This window comes from Trichechus manatus, unplaced genomic scaffold, assembly GCF_000243295.1.
Source record: "Trichechus manatus latirostris isolate Lorelei unplaced genomic scaffold, TriManLat1.0 scaffold00047, whole genome shotgun sequence".
Lineage (NCBI taxonomy): Eukaryota > Metazoa > Chordata > Mammalia > Sirenia > Trichechidae > Trichechus > Trichechus manatus.
The window spans coordinates 503,019-513,485 of NW_004443983.1; positions in this window are offsets into that span (position 1 = coordinate 503,019).

Below are 10,467 nucleotides of genomic sequence, written 5' to 3' on the forward strand. Positions count from 1 at the left end.
CTAAAGGTTTAATTTTCTCAGTATCAAATCCATGGGCTATTAACTACTGACCTGGTAGGCTGGCTTTGCTTTATATTTTGCAGTGCACATTCCCCCAGATCATTCTTTTAACAGGTTTCACATTCCCATCATGCGAGTAGCAGGGCTCTCTCTCTTACTTGCTTCTCACACCACATACACGAAGAAAATCTTGACAGCTCTCACCTTCCCAGTATTGGTGGATTCCAATTCCCCACGTCCCTAATAACCAGTCTATTAATTCTGAACAATTCATGTTGAAAAAAATCTTTGGAAGTCATATTTGGAATATGGAAGAAGAAAAAGAGAACAGAAGAAAAAATGTAGAAATGTAGATGTGGGGTCAAAAGAATAATGGTGTTGAAAAATCAGAGGAAAAAGAAGAAAGGTGGAAAACAGAAGCTTCTGGGAAAGAATTTAAATAAAGAAAGAGTAAAAACAAATTTGAACAGAGCAAATTGGAGAGGAGAAAAGAGAAGAAATAATTAAAAGTGATAAGTAATACACTTGAGTTCTCTGAGGTACAATAGATTTTTTTTTTTTTTTACTCCCCTATCTCTTCAGGTTCTTCTTTATTTTATAAAGATGCAACAGTAAAAAGGAATTAAATAAGGTTTACAAACTCCTCAACATTTCTTGTCTTTAATGATACTCATTTCGTATCTGAAAAAAGATAAATGATCTAAAATGGCAGTTGCTAAGGTGAGAAAAAGAGAAGTACTACTCTTCTAGATGTGAATTGTTGACTCTCAGTAGTGGGCAAGTGAATAGGAAATTCCCTTGAGCTCAGTATCGTGATTTTTAAGCAGGAACATTGGAGAAGAGGAAAGAAAGTGGTGTTTTCCTCCCAACAGACAAAACAGCCCTCCTACAATATGGGAATATTCCCATGATGGCACAGTGGTTAAGAGCTCGGCTGCTAACAAAAAGGTCGGCAGTTCAAATCCACCAGCCGCTCCTTGTAAACCCTATGGGGCAGTTCTACTCTGTCTTGTAGGATTGCTACAGGTTTACTCTGAATTTCCTTCACTAAAGATTAAAAAAAAAAAAATCTGTTTCTCCTCTGATATCCATGGCTGCTATTAAACCAGACTATTCTGGCTCAAAATTCAATCCCAACTGTTACTCTGAAACATACCACCCACACCCATATCACAATTTGTTGTTAAGTAGTGGCTATCATCTACCTATATCTCTACATAATGTGGAGTTAACTGAAAGAGGAAAAGTAAAAATTGGCTTCCAGGATCAAACTGAGAAAGTTGGTATGACCTCAGCAGTGGGGTGACCACTGTCTTCTTTAAGTATTACATAAACCAAGCATCCATATTCCTAAAGAAGAAAATAGAAGGGAGTTTCAGATGTTGAGAGGAAGAGGGCAGAATGAAGAAGCACTTGAGTATAAATCAAGTCTATTTACTCTCTAATTTTTTTTTTCTTTTTTACCTTCATGGAAAAACCATTCATTCCTTGGGCTCATCATGGAGTCTCTCACAGACATCAGTATATATGATGTTTGAGAGCCAAACTATAATGACACCTAATAAAAATTCAGATGAATCTGTCTGTAAATTTGCTTATGTATTATTGCTAGCCGAAAATGAGTATACACTCAAACTGTGTTACTTATAAACTTGGACAGGATAGCATCTCTAAATAGAGAAGGAATGCCTTACTCATTTATAAAAGTGATTGTATACCCAGCATTTTATTTTCACTGTCTTTTTATTCAGTATTTTCTGAGTTTTGCAGCAGGAAGGATTGGATGATTATAGGAGATCATCTAGTGGTTGCTTCTTCAGTTACAAGCCTTTATCAAATACTTTCTCATTTGTGTGTGTATTGTGTGTATGTGTTTAATCCATTGCAACTGACCCCTAATAATTAATCTACATGAGAAAATCCTGTGACACTGACATAGTTTTTAATTCACAGAGGACGCAAGAGTGTTCCCAAAATAATTTGTACCATTTTGATGGCAATGGCTATTACCTGTGTTGATTCTCAAAGAAAATATGACATGCAAAAAATAACATCACTTTTATTAGAGATTTTTGCTTTTCTTCATTTTTTATTTTTTTGTTTTGCACGAATTTATTTTTGTTTTTAAGAGGCAATAAAGTCATTAGAGATATTTGAAAACATGGGGAAAAAAACCTTTGTTCTGGCCAAAATAGTGTTCACGGGGAGATGGAGGTGGGGAGTGGTGGAGAAGGATGTGGGAGTCTAGGAGTGAAAACATTTATTAGTGAAATGCAGCTGAGAAAAATTACAAACTTCTTCAAATATACATTGACTGTTAAATATAGTTAAAGCAATCGACTGTTAACCAAAATGTTGGCGGTTCAAAACCACCAGCAGCTCTGCGGGAGGAAGACGTGGCAGTCTACTTCCGTAGAGATTTACAGCTTTGGAAAACCTATGGGGTCACTATGAGTTGGAATTAAACCCAAACTCAATGGCAGTAGGTTTGGTGGGTTTTGATATCTATAGACAATGGTTTTCAAATAAAAAAAAAATTGCATCAGGATTTATTAAAACGCAGATACCTCAACCCCACCCAGAGACCCCACCTTATGCCTAATACAGTAGGCCTAGGATGGGGCCCAAAATTTTTATTTTTAACAAGTACCTAGGTGATACTGAGGTAGGTGGTCAGGGACCACACTTTGAAAACAACTAGTTTTAGAGATTAAAAAGGAAACTTTAGGTTGTATCTCAATTTATGTTAGAAAATATTACCAGTAGAATGATGTGGAAATTCATCCCTAAGTGTTCCTTTAAGTAGCAAGGAAAGATAAATCTAATTTAGTCATAGTCTAGAACCATAGAATATAGAGTTAGAATTAACCTTAAAAATTATCTAATCAAATCTCTTTATTTTGGATAAATAAATAAATAAGACAGTAAGGCCTATAAGAATGACATATACAACAGTTCACAACTAGCAAATTGCAGCAAATTTGGAACCAGAACTCTACATTACTCATAGATTTTGTTGAGTTATCTCCATTTGTCTGGAGAATTTCCTTTTTTAATGTATCAACTGCTGTTTGCATGATGACTAAAACTATTACTATAGACACATATTGGCAAAAAAAATATATCTGATCTGGATGTTTTAAATACAAATTCCCTTTGCAGTGTTCTGAGTACTTAGAACTGTGTCCTAGCACATAATAGCTGCTCAGTAAGTATTTAACAACAAAATGAATGGCTAAGTGTAGTGTTGTCTACCTCCGTACCTTTTGAAATTAATTCAACAAGTATTTTTTGTCTATTCTGGGCAAGAATCTATGCTGTGGAGTAAAGGTGTCACCAAGGTTAGCAAAACATAGTCCCAGCAAGAGAGATTAGATAATTTACACATGATGCTAATATAAACTGGGGTTACCTCAGAGGATCTCTCACTGCCCTCCTTTCTGTCTGAAATCAGTTCATTTTGCTTGACCTCCACTGTACGTTAGTCAGGAGGCATTTTGTCCATGTATCAGAAACTCAACTTTTGCTCAACTCAACAAGGAAAATTGTCTCCTAGCTGAACCATAGGAAGACAAGAATAGCGTTATCTTCAGTTAAGATAGGAGCCAAGAATTCTAGAACCATTGAGACTCTTTCTGTTAAACATTGGTCACTGGTAAATTCAGGTTTGTATCTTCACAATTTGCAACCAGAAAAGGAAGTGTTCATCATAGCAAGCTCCTAGGAAAGGATGTTGACAGGTCCATCTTAAATCGTGCACACACATCAGCCAATAACTGATTGAAATGGAGTTAAAGGTTATATAGCTGCTATAACAGTTGTGCCATTCGTATTTTTAAGAAGTCATATATTTGTATATTTATAACCATGATTTTCTAACAGGTGTCAGTAAAATGAATTATTCCACCCAAATCTGTATATTATGATAATTTTCTGACAGGTGGAAGTAGTGTCTTTAGGAAGAAACACCTTTTTCATATTCACGCAAAGATATCCTATGAATTGGTAGTGGCCTGTTTGTGTTGGTAACTGATGATGAGGGCGTGTAATGACTGGATCTAGTTGCCTATCCCTGTGGCCTATTTCCCGCTCAAAAACAGGAGATGTGCCCTAGGGAAATAAAAAATAGTAGCTATCCACTACATAATCTTTAGATTGGATTGTATACCTTACTTTCATCTCACACTTACAGATTGATATTTTTAAATTGTGTTTGCTCTCCAAACCTAGCTTCGCTCAAGTCTTACATATGCCAAGAGCCACCAAACCCCTCATTCATTCTTATCTCAGAATCAAACGATTATTCCCTGACAGCTATTTTTGGGAGTTTCCACCCATCCTGATATCCTGGCTCTTATGTTGTTGTTCTTAGGTACCGTAGAGTCTGTCCCAACATGTAGGGACCCCATGACCCCATGCACAAGAGAATGAAACACTGCCCGGTCCTGTACTATCCTCACAGTTGTTATGTTTGAGCCCATTGTCCCAGCCACCGTGTCAGTCCATCTCATTGAGAGTCTTCCACTTTTTTTCTGACCCTCTACCAAGCATGATCTTCTTCTCCAGGGACTGGTCCCTCCTGATAACATGTCCAAATTACAGAACACTAAGTCTTGCGATCCTTGCTTCTAAGGAGCATTCTGGCTGTACTTCTTCCAAGATAGATTTGTTCATTCTTCTGGCATTCCATGGTATGTTCAATATTCTTCACCAACACCGTAATTCGAAGTCATCAATTCTTCTTCAGTCTTCCTTATTCATTGCCCAACTTTCACATGCATATGAGGTGATTGAAAATACCATGGCTTGGGTCAGGTGCACCTTATTCCTCAAGGTGATATCTTTGCTTTTTAACACTTTCAAGAGGTCTTTTGCAGCAGATTTGCTCAATGCATTATGTCATTTGATTTATTGACTGCTGCTTCCATGGGCATTGATTGTGGATCCAAGTAAAATAAAAGCCTTGACAGCTTCAATATTTTCTCCACTTATCACAATGTTGCTTATTGGACCAGTTGTGAGAATTTTCGTTTTCTTTATGTTGAGGTGTAATCCATACTGAAGACTGTAGTCTTTGATCTTCAGTAAGTGCTTCAAGTCTTCTTTACCTTCAGCAAGGAAGGTTGTGTCATCTGCACATCGCAGGTTGTTAATGAGTCTTCCTCCAATCCTGATGCCACAATCCTGATGTACAAATAGGATACGAATTGAATAAGTATGATGAAAGGATATAACCCTGACCCACATCCTTCCTAGTCTCAGATCACACAGTATCCTCTTGTTCTGTTCAAAAGAATTCTTCTTGATCTATGCACAGGTTCCACATGAGCACAGTTAAGTACTGTGGAATGCCCATCCTGCACAATGTTATCCATAATTTTTCATGATCTACACAGTTGAATGGTATTGTACCAGCAATAAAACACAGGTAAACATCTTTCTGGTATTCTCTACTTTCAGCCAAGACCCATTTGACATCAGCAATGCTATTCCTTGCTCCATGTCCTCTTCTGAATCTGGCTTGAATTTCTGGCAGTTTCCTGTTGATGTACTGCTGCAACCAATTTGAATTATCTTCAGCAAAATTTTATTTGCATGTGATATTAATGATATTGTTTAATAATTTTCACATTCTGTTGGATCACATTTCCTTGGAATGCACACAAATATGGATCTCTTCCAGTCGGTTGGCCAGGTAGCTGTCTTCCAAATTTCTTGGCATAGACAAGTGAGTGCTTCCAGTGTTGCATCAGTTTGTTGAAACATCTTAATTGGTATTCCGTCAATTTCTGGAGCTTTGTTTTTCAACACTGCCTTCAGCGGAGCTTTGGCTTCTTTCTTCAGTACCATCAGTTTTTGTTCATGTGATACCTCCTGAAGTGTAAGAACTTCGACCAGCTATTTTTGATACATTGACTCTGTGTATCCTTCCATTTTCTTTTGATGCTGCCCGCGTCATTCAATATTTTGCCCATAGAATCCTTCAACATTGCAATGCAAGGCTTGAATTTTTTCTTCAGTTCTTTAAGCTTGAGAAATGCCAAGTTTGCTCTCTCCTTTTGGTTTTCTAACTCCAGGTCTTTGCACATTTCATTGTAATACTTTACTTTGTTTTCTGAAGCAGCCCTTTGAAATCTTCTGTTCAGCCCTTTTACTTCATCATTCTTCCATTCGATTTAACTACTCTATGCTCAAGGGCAAGGTTCAGAGTCTCTTCTGACATCTATTTTGATCTTTTCTTTCCCATATTTTTAATGACCTCTTGCTTTCTTCATGTATGATGTCCTTGATGACTTCCCAGAACTTGTCTGATCTTCAGTCATTAATGTTCAGTGCATCAAATCTATTCTTGAGATGGTCTATAAATTCAGATGGGATATACTCAAGGTGGTACCTTGGATCTTGTGGGCTTGTTTTAATTTTTTTCAGCTTCAGCTTGAACTTGCAAGGAAGCATTTGATGGTCCATTCCACAGCTGGCCCCTGGCATTGTTCTGACGATATTAAGCTTCTCCACTGTCTCTTTCTACAGATGTAGTAAATTTGATTCCTATGTATTCCATCTGGGGAGGTCACATATATAGTCACTATTTATGTTGTTGAAAAAAAGTATTGCCAATGAATAGGTCATTGGTCTTGTAAAATTCTATCATGTGATCTCCAGAGTCGTTTCTATCACCAAGGCCATATTTTTGAACTACTGATCCTTCTTCTTTGTTTCAAACTTTCGCATTCCAATCACCAGTAATTATCAATGCATATTGATCGTATGTTTGATCAATTTCAGACTGCAGAAGTTGGTAAAAATCTTCGATTTCTTCATCTTTGACATTAGTGGTTGGTGTGTAAATTTGAACAATAGTCATATTAACTGGTCTTCCTTGTAGGCATATAACGCCTGACGTTATAGTACCCCATCTCATTCTATCTCTCAGCTTCAAATTCTGCTGGGCCAACTGATGAGAGAACCTGGGCTTACGATATTTCAGGACTCTTCTGCTTATGGCCAGGGAGGTTTTTCTAAAACTTGGCCAACTGTCACTTAACAGCCCCTGTCTCTGGAAGGTGATTCAGCTATAACAAATGAAACCTTGACAATTGAGTAGAACCCAATACACCCTGTTTGTACCAAGACAATTGAAAGTCCTACTCAAACATCAATGTTTTCAAATAATTTTAGTAGATATCTGGAGATCCCTCTGTTCTTATTAAATTTGAGGGTCTTTTTTCCCCAATAGGAACACTGATGGCACAGTGGTTATGAGCTACAGCTGTTAACCAAAAGGTTAGCAGTTTGAATCCACCAGTTGCTTCTTGGAAACCCTATGGGGCAGTTCTACTCTGTCCTATAGGGCTGCTGTGAGCCAGAATTGACTGGATGGCAACGGGTTTTTTTGTGTTTTTTTTTTTCATTGTTGTTGTTTTTTCTTTTTTTTTGTTTTTCCCCAAGGAAGTGGTTACGGTAAGTCCAGGAAGCCTTATTGGTTTTAATAAAGTCAGACAGGACAGAGAATTTGGAAGAGGCTGTACTCCTCCTGCTGATTAACAAACACCATAGCCTTCAGGAATATAAAGACGTGTTCTGCCAGGTGTAAGGTAGCTGCCAATGTTATCCACTTTGTGTAGACAGAGTGCAGTTTTAATTCCTCACACAGGAACTAGAATGGAGTGATCCAGCTCTGCCAAAAGTCTGGAAAGTACTCTAGGGCAGTCTGTGTAGTGCAAAAGTATAAGGCCCTAAACACGTTGCCAATATAAGCTGGTGGACCTTAATACAAGAATCAGGGTCCATAATGATGCTACTAATTCTACCTAGTTTGTATGCTACTTTCATTTTCTACATTGCAAAATAAGCAGATGCCTGAACTCTAATGTAAAAATGCTAATTATGACAAGATTTTAGAAAGTCTTAGAATTCTAGACTGAATTGGAATTCAGTTGTAAAGGAACTGAGAATCCATATAACCCAAATCCTTACTCTTACTGATGTAGACACTGAGTTCAGAGATATTACATGATCAGTCTGAAATCACAGAGCCAACAAATGGCCAGGATCAGATGTGATCATGTGTGGTCATACATGGACCCTCAGATGATATAAATCAAGAAGACAGTAGCTGGCCCTAATCTGACCCTTTTTGGAAAACATCATGATATAGTAAGCTATCATAGAAACCATTTCTCCTGTCTTAAAAGTTTCCTACATCTTAAGGCATACAGTTAATCTCCAGTACTTTAAAAGATCTTGATGACAATATCTGTTGAAAGACAGCAGGAACTGGAAAAAGAAAACACTGATACTACAGGCTCTAGAAAAGTTGTATAGGAGACCTCCAAAGATAGTATCAGATAAACTATAAAAACAATAGGCAGCTTGGTAATATATTTATAAAATTGTGTGTATCTTTCACAACATAGATGTTTTATCATTATGTTTTTTAAAATTTAATATATATGTATAGGATGACAACATATGAAATATTTTTAAACAATCTTCATTAATGAAATTTGATGAAATCATCAGTATGTCTGCTATTTTAATATTTGGTTCTAATTTGTTAAATTTTTCTCAAATATCCTTTTACATACTTGCATTCTGTTTTGTTGCTTTCTCAATATCTGTTCTAATTCACTCAAAATATTTTCAACTAAGTAAATTTATAAATGCTATTATTGAAAAGAAGGAATACTCAGTGTTAATAAAAATTTCAAGACAATGTCATTATTCCACAATAGCATCCCATCATAATGACTTCTCCTATATTACTTAGCTTTTTACATAATTTCTTGTAAAAGCTTTTTAGTATTCCCATATATAATGTCCTATTAGACAGTATTTGTAGTGTGTTTAGCTTAGCAGGACACGTGAAAGTAGTGCAGGCTTTCCCCAGATATCACAGACATTTAGCATCCCTGGCCTCATGCCACTAAATACCAGTCGTATCAGCTAGCCAGGCATCTAAAATACCCCCTAGATGGTGGTACAGTTCCCTTTAAAAATCACTGTGCTAGAGGCATGAAGGATCCACCAGAAGGAAAAATCTCAACCCCTTTTTTCAAGTTTTTAATAATACAAAGTGCTTCACTGTCTCTCTTATTCTTTCTAGACAACAGAGCAATAGGTTATGGTACAAACTTACTGGATTAGAAGTTGGACCCTAAGGTTTGAAACTTGGGTTCTGCCACTAGCTATGTGATCTTGAACACTGAAACTCCACTGCCTTTGCTTCTTCGTTGGCAAACGTGGATATAATACCTATTTTGTGGAAGTAAACTGAGGATCAAAAGAGATGATTATGTGGAAACGTTTTGTAATCTGTTACTGAAAAAAATGTTAGTTTTTGTTTTATTTTTTTGTTTGTTTGTTTGTTTATTTTGACTGGTGTTCTCTGTGCATCAAGGAACCTGCTAGCTACACTGTTCTATGCTTTGGCTGCTTCCAGAGTAGCTTGATTAAGCAAATCCCTCTAAAATAGCATTTTTTAAAGTATGTTTCAACAATTTAAAATTGTCCAAAAATTGGGGAAGCTGTATACTATATGCCCTATTAGATAATGATAAGATTAAATATCAGGATATTAAAATCTGAAACATCTTACCTGTTTAATTTTTAATTAGTTCCCAAACTTATTTTATTGGCCTATGGAACTGTTTCTTTGTTTCTTCTTTTTAATATCAATTCCCCCCTTCCTCCCTCCCTTTCTCCCTCTTTCTTTCCTTCCTTCCTTCCTTTCTTCTTTTAATATAAAATATCTATAAGCAACCTGTCGAAAAAATTTTCATGACAACACTTTTGTATATATGTTCTAAAGGTTTCTAGTTATCACTCTTAATTATATTTCGCATTTGAAAAGATATGATTCTGTATTCCTGAATTGTTTTGTATAGCAGGGTTTTTTCAGGAATCTTGTTACGTGTGTGTGTTTCAGTAGTATTTTCATGCCGATGAATTTTTATATATGACTTTTTTTTGTTATTTTTATTCATGTTCTATCTGTATTGAACTTTACCATTTTCCAAACACTTTCACATGTCCCATCATCATCTCCCTTGACTCTCAGGATAATCTAATACAGAACAGTGAAGGAATATTTTCCTCAATTACAAATGCAGCTTCCTAGCCTAAAGGGCTTACTAGAAATCACACAGCTTCTGTTGTTGTGAGACAAAAGGAGGAGCAGAACCCACTGAACTTTCTCCTGTAGTGTAAAGTTTCTTGGACTCTTTGCCTCTCATACTGTACACTTTCAATTTTCTTTGCTGTCTTTGAGTACCAAAAAATAGTGTACTTTTGGAGGCAGAGTCAACATGGTGCCCTAGACAGACGCACCATGCTATCCCTCTGTAGCAAAGACTCAGAAAACTAAGTAAAACAGATAGAAACATCAATCCTGGAACTCTAAGCATAATGGAAGGATAAAAAACTAGATCAAACACCGAATGGGAAAAGAAACTGATGGAAAACAGA